The sequence below is a fragment of the Aegilops tauschii genome, chromosome 7, assembly GCF_002575655.3.
Source record: "Aegilops tauschii subsp. strangulata cultivar AL8/78 chromosome 7, Aet v6.0, whole genome shotgun sequence".
In the NCBI taxonomy this organism is placed as follows: Eukaryota; Viridiplantae; Streptophyta; class Magnoliopsida; order Poales; family Poaceae; genus Aegilops; species Aegilops tauschii.
In genome coordinates, this window is record NC_053041.3 from 120,181,539 (window position 1) to 120,199,652 (window position 18,114).

Below are 18,114 nucleotides of genomic sequence, written 5' to 3' on the forward strand. Positions count from 1 at the left end.
ACCTCGCCAGACCACTTGTTGTGAAGGTGATAACCCCTTTCACTCTCCATTAATTGAAAAATTATCCATTTAGAGGATGTCAGGATAGTGCTTTGAAGTGAAATAACTTTTGTGGCTGGGGATAATTGTTTTGGAAAGATAGCAAGATGATGTATTATGTTTCATATTTTCCATAAATGTTGATGTGACTGATATTTTTTTAATGTAGAGATTTATACTTACATCTTTTCTTCATCAACATGTACATCTAATAAATATACGTGGGGTGCTTACATAGTTTCTGGGGTCGTGCTGTGTTTATGTGTGTCAATTTAGTTTACAGATATACATCATTGAGATGGATAAAAGTATGATGTAGAGTATATATGAAACTGAAAAGATGGGATGCTTAAAGCTGGAATAAATTGTGGAGGGAATCCTAATCAGGAGTAACTATAGTGGATACTTGTACTAAATCAGAAGATTTATTTGTTTTCTCCATGGAATAGTTTGACTAAAGTTCTAATTATTATTCTGTAGGGGGAGGTGATAGCTGAAGTCGAGGGTGTTGTTGATGACATAAAAGGTGTTGATAAAATAGAGCCTTGTGAAGAACAGAGGATACAATACAGAAAGGTCAGTCGAAACTACTTCTGTAGTACAAAATAATTAGCTAGCACTACAAACTATGCACCCTTCTTTGTCCTGATGTTCCTATCCTTGAAGGATGTTGCCTCACACATGACAGCAGTTGCACGGCCTATGAACGATGTTCCCTCCCCAACAACGCCTTTGTGAGCATGCTCGTTGTTGGCGCTGCCATGGCAGAATCATGCAAGCATCGGCCATGCAGGAGTCGTGTGCATAGCAGTGTTGATCCTTAAATATCTTCGTTGTGATTTTTGCATCGTCTCAGTGTGTGTGCGCTTGTTTCCATTTTTTACTTAATTTATTGCTTGCTGCAACACCTAGTTCCTCCTAGTTTGATAGAGTTGTTTGTTGTTCATGGTGGATGCATGATATGTAAAATCTGAAATGGTATTTTTATAGTTACATGTCTATTTTGACAAAATGTTGATTGCTAACATTTACTCTGCGTACCAATTACTTTCTACCATTCCTGATTATTCTCCACTGCTCTATACCTTTTTATATGAGAAAACACCACCCACTATGTACTCTACCAATCAGTTTTCTGGTTTGCTTGGAAGAAAAGAACCATTACTTGAAAACCAGCTATGAGATAGACTAGATCATTTAAGCTTGGTTGATAGATAAAATTCGGTTCATGTGCTGGGACAAGTGTACATTTTTTTGTTCAGTGAAGAGTGTGTTTGTGCTGTCGGTGGCGACCTCCTCTGCCGCACGCCGGCGATGGCCGACTTGCACTGCGACCCTGGCCATTGAGCTGAACCAGATCCTGGTCCATGATTAGTTAGGCTGTTGGTGCTGTTTGGGCTCGATTAGCTCGATTCGATGTTGTTTTAGGCTTGAGAGAAGTTGTTCTCTTGTTGAAATGAGAGGGATAAGGTAGGTGCTGCAGCTGTTGGCAATCGTGTATATGCAATTGTAGGCAACCAGAGAATATGTGTTGCATTTGTATGTCCTCATGTTTAAAATTTGTGTCTGGAAGTTATTACTGGATCTACTATCCCAATAATTTTTTATTTCCTAAATCTCATCGTAAATCTGGAAGTTGCATTGCATATATGTGTATTACGCCATACTAGCAAACTTCTAAAAGCAAGTGGAGCTGAACCTTTATAATGCACTATGCATTCTGCAGATTATGCCATACTTATTTGCATGTCATGCTACATGAACGGGCACTGTGGTTGTGATTGTTATGCTGGGAGCAATGTTCCTCATGGTCCCAGTAATGCTGCTAGTATGGAAGAGGCACTGGATCCTTGTTGTCACATTCCTTGAGCTCTCGTTGATGGAGGATAAATGGAAATAAGTGATCATCTAGTGGAGACAGAGTAAGTTACAACCTCTTTGCTCTTCCTGTTCGTAATAAGAAGGAATCCTTACTCTAGTGTCCCATTTACTTGCAGCTTCTAATTTTTTGATACACAATATATATGATGCTTCCATCCTTTTCAAGTTTTTTGCAATATTGTTTTTCTCTATATTACACCCAGAATTGAATGTTTGATTGGATCAGGCAGGTAACATTGTGAGTAGGCCTTCTGGCCTGTTTACTTTTTGATTGGATCAGGTGTTCATGTAAACATGATAGCTCCAACTCTTGTTTCAAGAGTGAGTAGTACGCTGAAACTGCATTTTAGTAAATAGGGGTTACTTCTCAAATCTGAGAAATTGAAAACCAATCCTCATTGCTGACTGGCGGTGTATATACAGTAATGGTATATGAAGATGAATTTGGCAAAAAATCAGCTTTTACCTTCAAAATATATGTACAGAATTTCCAGATCTAATCTGAAATGTCAATTAGGAAATGCTGAGCATTATCTTTGACCTTTCAAACCAAAAACCTACTGTATGGGCAACCACAAAACATACTATTGTCCTTTGTTTAGAAATGCTGAGCATTATTTTGTTAGTGGGTTTATATGGCCTCAACTTCTGCTGCTATAGTACTTGGGTTTTGTGATGTGTGTTTGTTAGTCATTTGACTTTCATTCGGCACACTTCTCTCTGGTGACCGCTTCCTCTCTGAATCTTTAACCCTAAATTTTCTCTGAATTTCTTCTGTATCTTGAACACTGCAGGATAACAAGTAGAGACAAACTGCAGGGAACCAAGTAGAGACAAACCGTTGCACTATGGTATGTGGCCTTCTATCAAGATCTGATTCAGTTTAGATTTTCCCCCTAGGTCTTGGAGACATGATTTCTGTTACTGTATTAATATGTCAACATGTTCTATTTAGAGTTTTCTCCCTAGGAATTTCTTTTTCTATCCTTGTTGTCTCCTGCAGACCGGTGAACATGTATTCCAGAAATAAGTTTAATCTGAATCTAAGAAGAAAATTACATTGTTACATTGTGGCAGTCCTACAGTAAGAATACAGAGGTTTAAACCTGTTTATTTGTGTACTACGCACATGTATTAGTCAGTCAATTTATTGTTGTTTTATACTAGATACTTTGTTATTCTGATATGTAGGCATTTCTCCTACTATATATTCATATCTACAAATGTCTAATGTTGTTGTGAATATGGTAGGTATGTTGCTGTCCATCAGAATCCGCCATGCCATATAGTTGCCATCAGGAGGGTCGACGACAAGAACACGAGTGACAGCCTTTGTAGTTATATGTTTTGTCGATGTAAATTGGATTGTACCGGTTCCTAATCCTATGGATGGCTGCATATTAAGTGATTTTGTCAACATGGAGGATATTATAAACTGCTAGGTTCTACATACCTATAGATGGTTGCATATTGAGTGATTTGTGTAACATATGGTACTTTGGAAATATTGTCCTCATCTAAAATTGGCATTATGATTTACGGAACACATTATGCTAAAAGCGTATTTGATCAAAATTGGGCTGAATGAAATGGATGGGGCCAAATTTAAATTGATCCTAAATCCATGACGGTTTCTGTGACGAAAAATAGTGTCCACGTAGGTAGCCACGTCATTCCAGTTAGTCAATTGAAAATCCTACGTGGCATTGGTCCATGACGGACTATTCCGTCACGACCTAGTTTGGGCTTGGGCGGGCCTGGGGCAATTCCATGACGGCCAAGAATCGTCATGGAAGCTATGATGTCAAATTATGACGTGATATACATGACGGATCTCAAGTCCGTCAAGGATGGACATGCATGACAGTTTTTGCCTGATCTGTGACGGTTAAGGACTGTCACGTATTAACAGATTTCTTGTAGTGTCATCTAAGTGGTCATGTGATCCATACACTACAAAAAAAAGACACATCCGTGACATTTTGGGCCGAACGAAATTTTTTCTGTCATACATATGACACTTCTATGACGATAATTGTGACAAAACCCAGTATCATCATAGATGTGGTGGGCTCCTACTTCTATGACAAAAAATCATGACAGAAAATGGGCTTTTCGTCCTGCGCGGGCCGGAGACGCAGCTGCATGACATTCTTTGGGTCGTCCATGACGGAAAAAACCGTGGTAGAAGCGAGGGGGAGGAAAATTTCGGGGAGTTCCCGGTTACGATGGGAGGTCGGGGGCCGAGCGATGCGCGTTTCTCTCGTACACGTACGCGCGTGTGTGCGAGGCGTTGGCTCTAACTGAACCCGAGCGAGGCATTGGGCTCTAACTGAACCCGAGCGATTGCACTGCAGGCTACGCGTTACTGAACCCGAGCGATCAATCGATGGCTGTTAACTGAGCCCGATCGAGCGATTCCTTTGCTACTGCTGCTAACTGAAGCCGATCGATTGGATGAACAGTGAGCGTTGCGGGGGGGGTTGGATGAACAGTGAGTGGTGGCGTTGCCTCTGGATGAACAGGACCCTGTGGTGTGGAGGGCTGGATGAACAGTAGACGGTGGAGGGGTGCCCGTGGAGGGGTGGTTGAACAAGACCCCGTGGTGTGGAGGGCTGGATGAACTGTAGATGGTGGAGGGGTGCCCGTGGAGGGGTGGTTGAACAGTAGCCGGTGGAGTAGCGCGCGGTGGAGGCTAGATGAACAGGAGCCCGTGGAGGCTGGAGGAGGTCGACGGTAGCCCGTGGAGGCTGGAGGAAGTCGACGGTGGAGATGAACAGTATCCCGTGGAGTCCCGTTTTGCGGTACGCCACACCCCTCCCGATGAACAGGACCCCCGTTTTGACCGTAGGAGGTCCGTTTCGTCCGTGAGCGTTGCGGGGGGGGTTGACGGTAGCCCGTGGAGGCTGGAGGAAGTCGACGGTGGAGATGAACAGTATCCCGTGGAGTCCCGTTTTGCGGTACGCCACACCCCTCCCGATGAACAGGACCCCCGTTTTGACCGTAGGAGGTCCGTTTCGTCCGTGAGCGTTGCTGCTAACTGAAGCCGATCCCGTGGAGGCTGGAGGAGGTCGACGGTAGCCCGTGGAGGCTGGAGGAAGTCGACGGTGGAGATGAACAGTATCCCGTGGAGTCCCGTTTTGCGGTACGCCACACCCCTCCCGATGAACAGGACCCCCGTTTTGAAGGTAGGAGGTCCGTTTCGTCCGTGAGCGTAGGCTGGAGGAGGTCGACGGTAGCCCGTGGAGGCTGGAGGAAGTCGACGGTGGAGATGAACAGTATCCCGTGGAGTCCCGTTTTGCGGTACGCCACACCCCTCCCGATGAACAGGACCCCCGTTTTGACCGTAGGAGGTCCGTTTCGTCCGTGAGCGTTGCTGCTAACTGAAGCCGATCGATTGGATGAACAGTGAGCGTTGCGGGGGGGTTGGATGAACAGTGAGTGGTGGCGTTGCCTCTGGATGAACAGGACCCTGTGGTGTGGAGGGCTGGATGAACAGTAGACGGTGGAGGGGTGCCCGTGGAGGGGTGGTTGAACAAGACCCCGTGGTGTGGAGGGCTGGATGAACTGTAGATGGTGGAGGGGTGCCCGTGGAGGGGTGGTTGAACAGTAGCCGGTGGAGTAGCGCGCGGTGGAGGCTAGATGAACAGGAGCCCGTGGAGGCTGGAGGAGGTCGACAGTAGCCCGTGGAGGCTGGAGGAAGTCGACGGTGGAGATGAACAGTATCCCGTGGAGTCCCGTTTTGCGGTACGCCACACCCCTCCCGATGAACAGGACCCCCGTTTTGACCGTAGGAGGTCCGTTTCGTCCGTTTTGCGGTACGCCACACCCCTCCAGATCAACAGGACCCCCGTTTCGATCGTAGGAGGTCCGTTTCGTCCGTTTTGCGGTACGCCACACCCCTCCCGATCAACAGGACCCCCGTTTCCACCGTAGGAGGTTCGTTTCGTCCGTTTTGCGGTACGCCACACCCCTCCCGATCAACAGGACCCCCGTTTCGATCGTAGGTGGTCCGTTTCCTCCGTTTTGCGGTACGCCACACCACTCCCGATCAACAGGACCCCGTTCCGAACGTAGGAGGTCCGTTTCCTCCATTTTGCGGTACGCCAGGCCTCGTTTCCATTGCCTGTTCCGTCCAGGCCCTCCCGATGAACACGACCACGCATTCCGTTCCGATCCAGCCGGTTGGCTCCCACGCGTTCCGTTGCCTCCCGATGCACACGACGCATTCCGTTGCCTCCCCATGAACACGACGCATTCCGTTGCCTCCCCATGAACACGACGCATTCCGTTGCCTCCCCATGAACACGATGATGACGCTGTTTCTCCGTTCCGACCCAGCCATGTACACGAGCCCTGGCCGTACGTATGCACGAGTAGGCGTTCGAGACCCCGCCCGTATGTACACAGACGTGGCCGTATTTCCTTTCTTGCACCCTAGCCATTGTACGTACGTGTACATGCTATGTGCGCGCCTCTACTACGACACGTGCGCGCCTCTACTACGACACGTGCGCGCCTCTACATCGACCAGTATGTACGTACACATTCGCGACCAGAATGACAACGCTACGTACGCTTCCACCAGGTGGGTCCCGACTGTCAGGCACTTCCTTGCCTGGGAAGATGTAGCTGGTGGGTCCCAGCAGTCAGGGGGGCGAATCATTTTTTTTTTGCCCGGACGCACTTCCTTGCGTGCGAAGATGTAGCCGGTGGGTCCCAGCAGTCAGGGGGGCGAATCATTTTTTTTTGCCCGGACGCACTTCCTTGCGTGCGAAGGTGTATCTGGTGGGTCCCAGCAGTTAGGGGGCGAATCATTTGTTTTTCCCGGACACACTTCCTTGCGTGCGAAGATGAAGCTGGTGGGTCCCAGCAGTCAGGGGGAAACATTTTTTCCATGAAATACAGTGGCCCATCCGGTGGGTCCCAGCTGTCAGGTGGAGGAATCATTATTTTCCGTGTAATAAGGAGGCACTTCCTTGCTACGGCCGTGGACCCAGCTGTCAGCCTCTCCACGTACAGTCCACATCCGATGGAAGTCGTTCCTTGACCACGTTGACTAGGCCGCGCCGAGAGCACCACGGCGGTGGACGACGGCGAGGCCTAGGAAGGGGACGACGCAGAGCCGGGGAAGATGCGGCAGCGGAAGCCCGCACGGAGAGGAGTACGAGGGTTCACTTGTTCGGCTGCGGTGTGAGGCTGCCGTCGCTGCAGGGCCTGGCCAGCGATGGGAATAGTAGGGGGCGGTGAGGCCTCCGGGGCAGCACAGCCGGCCACGGGAGGCAGGAGCATGCGGCACGACCGGCGCTGCTTTGGGCGGCTGGAGCAAGAAGACCAGAGGTTGAAGAAGCACTACGGCCATTGGACGGACATCGTACGGTCACTGGAGCTAGAATCGTTCATATTCACTAAGTTGACAAAGCCCTCCATCCCCGTCAACTTAGTTGGCCCACAAGTCATCCTCCCACTATGGTGGGTCCCAGCTAGCAGGGGGTATTCATTTCTTTGTGCGTAATAAGGAGGCACTTCTTTGCGTGCGAAGATATAGCTGGTGAGTCCGACATGTTAGCGGGGGGAACGTTTTTTCGCGAAATACAGAGGCCCTTCCGGTGGGTCCCAGCTGTCAGGTGGAGGAATCATTATTTTGCGCGTACAGTCCACGGCCGATGGATGTCGTTCGTTGACCACGTTGACCAGGCCGCGCCGGGAGCACCATGGCGGTGGACGACGGAGAGGCCTAGGAAGGGAACGACACGGAGCCGGGGAAGACTCGGCAATGGTTGCCCATGCGGTGGGGAGTACGAGGGTTTACTGGTCCGGCTGCCGTCGCCGGAAAATAATAGGAGGTGTGGGTGAGTAGAGGAATGGCCTGGCCAGCAATGAAGTAGGGTGGGGCGGTGCGGCCTGTGCGGCAGCATAGCCGGCCACGGGAGGCGGGAGCAGGCAGTCCCATCGGAGCTGGTTTGGGCAGCTGGAGCAACAAGATCAGATATTGAAGAAGCAGCACGGCCGTTGGATTAACATCCAACGGTCACTGCTGCTAGAATCGTTTGTGGACTAAGTTGACAAAGCCAAAGTACACGTCAACCTAGTAGACCCACAAGTCAGCCTCCAAATCTGTCCCAAACAGCATACAGCCCGAAATTTCTAGCCAGATTCAAATTAATTTTAAATCTAAATATACCTTAATTTAAATTCAATGAAATTTTACCCGCACAAAAACAATGAAATTTAAAATATCAAAATCCGAAAGAAAACAGTATTTTGGAACTAATTGCCTGTTAGCTGTATTTTTTCATTTTACAACCCATTTATTATTACTTATAGCCCATTTCTTATTACTTATAGCCCATTTTCTGGGCAAAATGCATCCCTCCTCGTCTTGAACGATTTCCGGCCCAGCAGGGCGTAGAAAAGCAGGTAGGCCTACGTTGGTTATTCTGCAAAAAACAAAATAGCTGGCTAGCCATTTTCAGAAAGGAAAAAAACAAACTGGGCTGGTCATGTGCTAAACATATGAAATAAAAGCCTGGGCTAGACGGGCCACGGGTCCCGCACAACCCAGTTGATACCCTTCTCCGTCCCGAAAAAACAAAATTACTGCGCGTGCTACTGGGTCCCTACTGTCATCCTCACCATGTATAGTCATCTCCTCATTCCTCTCGGTTGTGGACCATGTTAACAACACCGGAGGGCGCTGCCGCGGCGAGCGAACCAAGGCGGAGGACGATGGTGAGGCCTCGGACGGGAACGAACAGGAGCCGGGGAAGATCACAGCCAGCCGTGGGAGGCGGGAGCAGGCGGTCCCGCCGGCGCTGGTTTGGCTTTGGCGACTCGAGGAAGAAGAGACTGAAGAAACGCGACAGACGTTGAATGTCAATCCAATGGTCAAGGTTCGCACAATCGTTTGTTGAATAAGCGGACACCAAGTAGCATACTTTTTTATATATAGGAAGAAAACTGCGAGGAAAATGCGTTCGTCTGCCGTCCTCCTCACACGGAACGTTCACCACATAAGTGACTAGTATCCTTGGTTTTCAACCGAGAGGTCTTGGGTTCGAGTCCCAGGAACTCTCAATTTTGTCCTCCTTCCTTCCTCGCAAAAAAAGGGAAAGAAAATCAAAGACTTGGGAAGGCGTACGGAACAAGCTAGTGTACCAGTAAAGAGACGTTGCCGAGTTTTAGAAAAAAGAAAGACGTGCTCCTGTAGCTGGTTCAAATCCAAACCTAGACTATGACTATATATGGTGCTATGCTAGTCTGCAAGTAATGAAACTGACATATCCAACGTTCGCTTCTCCTCTTCTCTACTTACTCTGCCTAGCATCAGAAGCTCTGGCCGCAGCAACCATGTCCGCTGGCTGCTCGTCCACCTGCTCTTCAGCAGGCAACAACCAGATATGCGCCAAGTCGCCACCCATACCATCGCCTATGGGTCTCATCACACCCCCGCCAGCACGCGCACCGCAGCCGATTGCTCATCGCAACCCGCTGCCGTTGGTGTGGTGCCACTACTGCAAATCACGCAGAGTCATCCGTCGCGTCTCAACCACAATCCGCAACCCTGGCCGAGTCTTCTACAAATGCCCGAATCATGGGGTAATAATATGTTTAAGTGTTGTTCTGCTGCTTTCAGTTGCTGATTTTTTTTAATAGTTTGGTTGATGATCTTCCAATTTGATTCATGCAGAAAAGGGAAGATTCGTGTGATTTGTATTTCTGGGAAGTTGCTGATGTGCGGGAATGCAACTACGCTGATTATTTGGTTAGCCGGGGAATCCCAATACCAGCAGGTTGGGGTGTTGGACAAGTAACTGAAGGAACGGCAGAAGAGGAAGATGCAGAGCAGAAGGTTAAAGATGCAGTTCCTCTGATCATGGCCAAGCAACAGCTGCTGAGCGGCCTTGACAGCAATGAGGAGATGAAAGAGCTTGTGAAGATAATGGGAAAAATCGATGTGCTCTGTAGGATGATTGTCTCTTTATTTGCAGTGTATGTAGCACTCGTGATGTATTCAGTGGCTACAACATGAGCACTTTGCTGAAACTAGTAATGAATGAAACCTGTGTAGCAGGCTGGGCGTAGTGTTGTGAACATCTAATGATTTCTATTAACGGAAATCAGGGGGTATCCCCTTTTGCTCATATAAATAAATAAATAGCAGAGGCCCTGTCGGGTCAGCTTTGTTCTCATTCGAAGACGTCGAGCAAATTGCAGTCCAACAGCAAACTATGTCATCAAATTAAAGTTTCACAGCCAAATATGAGTACAACTAAACAACAATGTCATCATGTTTTAGTTGTCATACAATCACCAAACACAAATCAGCATACATAACAAGTGATGTTCTCATAGCAAAATACTAAACAACATGTTCATCAGGTTTCAGTTGTCATAGCAAACACAATTTCACATAGTAGATAAAAAAACGTCTTCTGACAGGCAAATACGACAAAAGCAATGTAATCATCATCTACAGCAGCAGCGTCAACATCTTCGCCATGTGTATCAGTCTGAATCTTAATTCCCCACGGTGTCATCTTCTTCTTCGTCCTCAACGTCCTCGAACGTTGGCTTCTTCTTGATCAACTCTTGTATGTCCACAGCACGACAGGCAATCTTTTCGCCGGCGTCATTGACGTGATGGTTCTCAAAGATACTAGAAACATCTGTGTTATCTTGTACATCAGGAGCAGTGTAAGCATCATCTTGTTGTGCAACTTCATTAAACGAATTCCTCTGCTCAAACCTTTGCAGTACTCTCCAGTCATCGCTACGTGCAAATGTGTCTTCCAAGAAAAATATATGTGTTGCTTGATTTGCCAAAATAAAAGGCTCGTTGGTCTGGTACGCCGCCTTGACATTGATGGATTTGAAATAATCATCAGCTCTAGGTTTTGCAATCCTGGAAAACAGGTTATACCAACGACAGCACAACAGAACCACACACCGATGATCCTCGAAACTGGAGATATACTGCAACTGAACAATGTCTGTTATGTTAGCATACATTTCAGTTGTCTCTTTGTCATACGTATCCGTGCTCATGATGGCACTGTTTTGTGTCTTCCTGCCTTCGTCTCGTGCAAGGGTGTTGTTGCGCACATCTCCAACAACGCAAGATTCATAATGTCTTACCCGAGTATCAGGACCCATTTCTAGTGAGTAAAGGGCGTCATCAACTGCCTGCCCATCCTCCCGCATCTTCTTAACCTATGGTTAGAAAATAGACAAGCTGATCATCTTATGTACTCAATATATTAAAAAAACTGACAGTGCACTTCAAAAGCTTACATGGTTCTTGAACCATTTCGCAAATCCTGCCATAACCAGCTTGTCAATGTTTCTTGGATTTTGCGGCAGTAACTCCTCTTTGTAGATGTTGCACAACATAGTGATCACGTCAAACATCTAAATATATAAGAATGTGCTGCAAGTTTAGTAGATTACGATGTATAAGCTGCAGTACTGCACTTACTTGATATAAGGTAGTATCTCAGGACAGTTATTCAACACATACCAAACCATTTTGTCCAAATCTTTAGGTTTGTCCTCTTGTCGACTCTTCCCTGTAACTTGAATAGAATAATCGAAAACATTGAGCCCGGGATTGTCTTCACCCACCTCTTTGCTAAGCTGATCAGCTGTTTCAATGTATTTTGAGCAGAATGTCAACGCTTCTATAGCAATGTAGGCCTCTGCAATGGAACCCTCGGGTCTAGCTCTGTTCCTAACATAGCCCTTGAAAGTGCCTAGCTGCCTTTCAATAGGGTACATCCAGCCATATTGTACTGGACCTCTAAGTAGTGCCTCATCAGGTAGATGAACAGCCAAATGCACCATCACATCAAAGAAGGCTGGAGGATATATCTTCTCAAGGTCGCGTAGGATAGTTGGTATCTTGTCTCTAAGACGCTCCAAAGCATCTATCCTGGTATTCCTACTGCAGAGTTCCCTGAAGAATTGTCCCAACTCTGCAACTGCTCTGTATAAGTCAGGGCGGCCCAATCCTCTAAGGATAACAGGTAAAACCCTTTGAAGTAGGACGTGGCAGTCATGAGTTTTCAACCCTTGTACCTTGTTTCCATCTACACTGACTCTCCTTTCAGGGTTGGAAGCAAATCCATGTGGGAATCTCACACGTGACAGGACCTCGCAGAATTCTTTTCTTTTTACCTTGTCCAAGACGTACACAGCCGGTGCCATATCCCGTGGTTTACCTTCATCTTGCACCTACAAATCCTTTCTGATACCCAGGTGTGTCAAATCAATCCTAGATTTTAAGGTATCTTTCGTCTTGCCTTCAATATTAAGAAGTGTGCCGATAATGTTGTCACATATATTTTTCTCGATGTGCATCACATCAAGATTATGCCGCAGATCCAAATCTTTCCAATACTCCAAGTCCCACAAAGTGGACCTGCGGGTAAACAATAATCTCTCTTCTACCCTGCCACGCTTCCTTTTCCCGCTACCATTACCAGGATGGTTTCCTGGTGTAATATGCCTGACCTTCTCTAATTCCACTTGCAACTCATCGGCGGTGAGCCTCTTTGGCGCCTCATGGTTTTCATGCTTTGCATTGAACACATGTCTTTGGTATTTTCTAGGATGCGGCTTGTCCTTGGCAAGGAAACGGCGGTGTCCAATGTAACAGATCTTGCTAAGTATTGCGTATGACAGCGGATTCCTGTCACAGCGAACACATGCATTGTAACCATGTGTCGTTCGCCCTGACATAGTGCCCAAAGCCGGATAATCATGGATGCACCAAATTATAACAGCACGCAGAAAGAAATCAGCTGGTGGGCTGCTATAAAGGTCTCGAGTATGAACACCCTTCCATAGTTGTTGAAGTTCCTCCACAAGAGGCTCCATGAACAAATCAAAATCCTTTCCAAGACTTTTTGGACCTGGGATGAGCAAGGCCATCATGTAGTTTGATTCTTTGGTGCAGACATTTGGAGGCATGTTGTAAGGGATAACAAGCACTGGCCACATGCTATATGTGGCGCTCTGGTGGCCAAATGGGTTAAATCCATCTGAAGCTAAGCCAAGTCTAATGTTTCTCGGTCAGCAGCAAACTCTTTGTGTTTATCATTGAAGCTTTTCCACTCACTACCATGAGATGGATGGCACATTACATTCTGATCTCTGTACTCCTGGTTCCTAGAATGCCACAGTACATCCTCTATTGTTTCAGCATCATGAAACAACCTCTGCAATCTTGGTGTAATTGGAAAATGTCTTAGAACATTATGAGGAATCCTCTTCACAGCGTCGCCATCTTTCCATCTTGATGATTTGCATTTCGGGCATTCACTTAAGTTGGCACAATCCTTCTGGAACAGAACACAATTATTCTTACAAACATGGATCATATCATACCCAATTCCAACTGCACGAAGGGAATTCTTCATTTTACTGTAGGTGTGTGGCAGCTCAGACGCATCTGGGAAAGATTTGCGGAAAGCAGCCAACATCACATCGAATGATTTGTTGGTCATCCGCTCAGATGTCTTCACCTGAAGAAAGGTGACCATAGCTGAGAATACTGACAGCTTATTTCCTGGGGTGACAGCAACGTTGCATTGTTCCAACATGCGGGCCCACCGTTTTTCTTCTGCAGGTGAAAGTTCACAGAATGCACGAGCATTTCGTAGCATTGTTTCAAAGTTGGTCAAACTCACTGGCTCCGCCACCACCACCTCCTCCTCCTCTTCCACCTGAGCATCAGGCAGATCAAGATGGTGATCTGCTGCTTCCACATAGTCAATAACATTGACATTCACAGCTTCACCATGATGAACCTACCTAGTATATGTGACTGACATCCCATACAAGTGTAGATGATTTTGCATAGTTGACTGGGGTCTTGTAACTGAATTCATATAACTGCTACACGGGCAGAGCGCATCTGATTTCGGACCACCGTACTCAGCTCTAATAAAGTTCATGAAGTTTTCAACCCCCTCGACATATGCAGCGGAGAATCTTCAAGCAGAAGTTATCCAAGTCCTATCCATCTATTAGACATACAAATTAGTTCTTCTACTAGATATTACAGGAAAAACATATATGCTTTTTTATGAAGTCCAGAAGAAAAAAATACCTAGGTCGATGTCTAAAGCTATGGCAAGATATTTGGACGAGCAGATCTAAGTAACGAAATATATGTAAAGCAAATTCAGCAAATAGATTTGAGTGCCAAATTATGGCAGGCTGTTTCAGCAGTCAATGAGGCCGAGCACACAGCCATCACTACAAGAGAATTGAGATACTGTGACGAAAATCCTCGTGACGGTGGTGGACAACGTCACACAAATACCTAATGTGTGATGTTTTGTAGGTGGCGTCACCGATCACCATGAATCGGTGACGGTTAACGTCACAAAATCGCCTCGGCGGTTGAGTGCCACCGGTCTGCCAATTTCTATGACGGGTTAGTAATTTCCCCGACGAATCAACTAGAGTCACCGAATATTACGAATGTGTGCAATGATACTTTTTTTTGTCATGTAATGTGTTCCAGTGGTTCCCGCCATAGTTGCTTCACTGGTTATTGAGAGGTAGGACCCGCATACCATTGTTGGCAGTACGACCCACCATACTATTTTTTTCACAGTCAACTGAGCATTGTAATTATTTTGTTCCATTGCCCGGGGAAAACCTTATTTTGTTCCATCTAATATGAAGACACAGTGGCCAGGTAAGAAAAAACTTGATCCATGCATTCGTGAGTTGATGTTAGTTCGTTCTATCACAAAAATAAAAATAAAAATATTTTATAAGTTAACAAGAAAAAGTTTGGTAGAGGGAGTTTGAACCCCGGGACCATTATGGTCTCCCTCTAACGACGTTGCTAATAGGCTAGAGTTTAGAGAGTACTAATGTAAGTTGTGCTAAAATATATATAAGGAACCCGCAAAAAAATAAAATTATATGGTCGTGGACTATATCGATCGGTTCCTCTGTTCTAGCTGGCGCCAGGCACGGCATGGCACGGTTCAGTTCCCGCTAGCAGCTGTTCTAACTTTTTTTCTTTTTGAGCAGCAGCTGTTCGTAACTTCGTATGTGACGGGCGTACCATAGGTCCATATAGCCCATAGCGCAGCAAGCCCAGCAAAACGTTCTTTCCTTAATTTTCTATACGTGGGCAAGGCCTGAAGCTAGCTCAACTGGGCATATAAGCAGCGACCTTTTTTTCCTTCGTCCACCTTCTCCTCCCAGAGCGAAACCCTATCTATCTGATCTCGTTTTCTTTCGCTCGTGTGGCGGCGGCGATAGATCGGAGGAAACCAAGCGCGACGACGGCGGCAGGAGTAGCTGCTCTCCGCCCTCTCCCGTAGGGCACCTTGAGGGCCCCCTTCCGCGGAAGCTGCCAGTGGCGTCCGGGCTCTCCATGGCGCGCAGCGGTGGACCCAGCGTGCGCCGCGGCCGGACAAGCCTGGTCGCGCGGCGGTGGCCCGACCTGTGTGCGTGACGTGAGTTCTCAGTGTGAGTGCCTGCATCCGTGCGTCTTCGATCCATCTCGTGTGATTGAAAGGACTGAACTCTCACTCGGTGGTTCCACTCGTCCATACACTTCTCAATTCCATCGGAGCAAATGAGGGAGAGGAGGAGTCATGGTGATGTGGGTACTGGCATGGCTTCCTTGAGCGGAATACCGGATTAGCCTATGACACCCACCTCATCTCCTTCGTCATGGACTACCGCCACAGAGTATGATGATTAACAAATGAGTCGGGCCATAGTTGTCTGACCTTCTGCAGTACATCGCATTGACCCTCTGTTTTTCTTCTTTTTGGGTTATGTCCATCAGATTGACATGGATCACAGACCACAGGGGCAAGGGGGAGTTCCGCAGGTGGACCGTGAAGCTCGACCAGCAACCTATGTTAACTAACATCTGTACAACGCTAAACTCTCTGCTCCCAGTTTAGATGAACCACTTCGTGCGGAGATTGTTTCAGATATCAGTTTTGTTATGTTACTCCATGTTAGTGATTTCTTATTGGTCAATCGTGAGATGCTTACATAGTACTCCCCCAGTATTTGCTAGGTTAGATAGTATGGAAGCTAGTTTATACATGTTACTAAGTTGAAAATTGTAAACTGAATTGTACCTGTTCCGATTTATCTTTTAGATAAATTATTATGAGAACCGAGATAGTACATGTGAAATGAGTTAGTAATTAAATAGTTAGCTGCAGTAAAATATTTTCATTATGCTGATGCTCCCACAGTATTGTTGTTATTGTTGAGGGAGTGTGAATAGATTCGCAAGTGAATTGCTGTTGAACTGCAGTGGGACTTTTATGAGAAATTCGATATGATTTTGGCAAATTACTAATGGAGAACTAACTTATTAAACTCATTTGTGGAAATCTGAAGTGTTACTGACTATATGTTAATGCAGATTACTATCCGAGCAAGCAGATACTACAACTAAAGATCAAAGTCTAGACGCGCTTTTTATTCGGCCTATGACCATAGCATAATTGTAAGTAATTTATTTTCAGATGGAAGTGTCTTATTGATCACACTTCCAGTCAATGTGTCCCCGTCAAACTAATAATTCAATGTGTCCCATGGACAATAGCTGAGCTATGCTAAAGTTGTTCATGCTTTTTGTCGAATATTCCCCTTTTTGCGCCATTTTAATTTGTGAAGGAGTGCCTACTACAAATGCAAATTTGTTTCTCTCGGGATTTCAAACATTCAGTTGAGCTATTATTTACGTGTGTCCTCTTAATTTCAATAGTTCTATTCTATTACTTTATGATGTATTGATAAGTGTTTGTTCCAATCTTATATCTCATATTACTTTTTATGCTCACAAAAACATGTTTAGTTCTTATCATATCACTTATTAGGGAAGTACTAACATGTCTTGTTTTTTTTATTCCAACCTACAGCTCCGAGTTATAACATGCATGTTGTTCTTTGTTGTAAAGGTGGATGGTTTTCTGTAACTCAATTCATACTGCTATATTTATGTCTTTGTTTCAAATAGGCTAATTCAGAAGTCATTTTTCAAGAAGTTGATATGGACAAAGGAAGATCAGAACAACTCTAGTCGCCTTCAAGAAGAGAAGAGGCATCCAACAAAGGCTCCAAGTTTTGATGAAGGTGTGAGCTAAGAGTCACACCAACAAAGTCTCTATTGATGTCACCCAAAATTAAAAGATGTTGTATTGGATGATTATGTAGCTTGGGTTATTTTGGATGGGGCATGTAAGTGTTATGTGTAATATGCATGCTATTTTAGAGACCCTGGCTTGTAATGTGCTGTGAAAAATGGTCAATGGAAAGATGGGCTTAAAAATACCACAACCCCACAATACATTTTGAACCAGACCAAACAAAAATAAAAATAGAGGAAAAAATTACAAATAAAATAGTTCTTAAAAAGGCTAGTAGGAAATGACAACGTCTCCATAAAAATGGGTGGGCTCGATTAGCCACTATTGGGTTGCAAATTGGCTATGGCCCATCAAAAAATTAGATACACAAATAGAAAATAAGCTGAATTATTGGGCTTAGCCCATTTGGAAACCCAGTGAGCATTAGCCCGCCAAATATCTAGTGACGACAACTACGTCACCGAAGGTCCCATATCCGGTGACGTTTTTTGTGCGCCGCGTCACAAGGAATAATCTGTGACGGGGATTCCGTGACGATGCTGGTGACGCGTGAAAAATGTCACCTGTGAGTATTTTGTGACGTTTTAAGCTATTACATGACATTTTTTAGCTCGTCATAGTAGATCTGATCTCTTGTAGTGCATCAAACTGTCGAAGGCCATCGCAGCAACAAAGATCGAGTATAAAACGGTGTAGAGCTATTTCACCTAACAGATTGGCTACTAGACCATGGCAATCTACGTCACAATAAATATATGGCAGGATATTTTAGCAACTAATCGGCCTTGGCATGCCATCTCAGCTAAGCAGATTGAGTGCAGAATAGGGCAAGGAAGCTTCTTAAGCAGAGCATATTGACAGTAAACTACTTCGGCAAACAGTGAGATTAACAGCGTCTATCAGCTAACATTCAGCGCTACACCGACATGAACGGGGCCTCAGTCTAGAATGCGCGTACCCTGGGAGAAGCTGACCGCCGTGCGTCTCCACACGAACATCGCCAGCAGTGGCGGCGCTGACCGCCGTGCGCCTCCACAAGAACGTAGCC

At 46.0% G+C, this 18,114-nt stretch overlaps 2 long non-coding RNA genes across 2 annotated transcripts; both read left to right on the plus strand.

The window, feature by feature from the left end:
* Positions 1–690: 690 nt before the first annotated feature.
* On the plus strand, positions 691–3,448 carry LOC120968180 (uncharacterized). The gene is made up of 3 exons (XR_005762377.3): positions 691–1,961; positions 2,715–2,771; positions 3,172–3,448. It is a non-coding gene; the product is annotated as an uncharacterized lncRNA (long non-coding RNA).
* An 11,928-nt stretch (positions 3,449–15,376) lies between these two features.
* LOC120969913 (uncharacterized) lies at positions 15,377–17,425 on the plus strand. The gene is made up of 3 exons (XR_006667196.2): positions 15,377–15,642; positions 15,743–16,423; positions 16,937–17,425. It is a non-coding gene; the product is annotated as an uncharacterized lncRNA (long non-coding RNA).
* Positions 17,426–18,114: the final 689 nt, after the last annotated feature.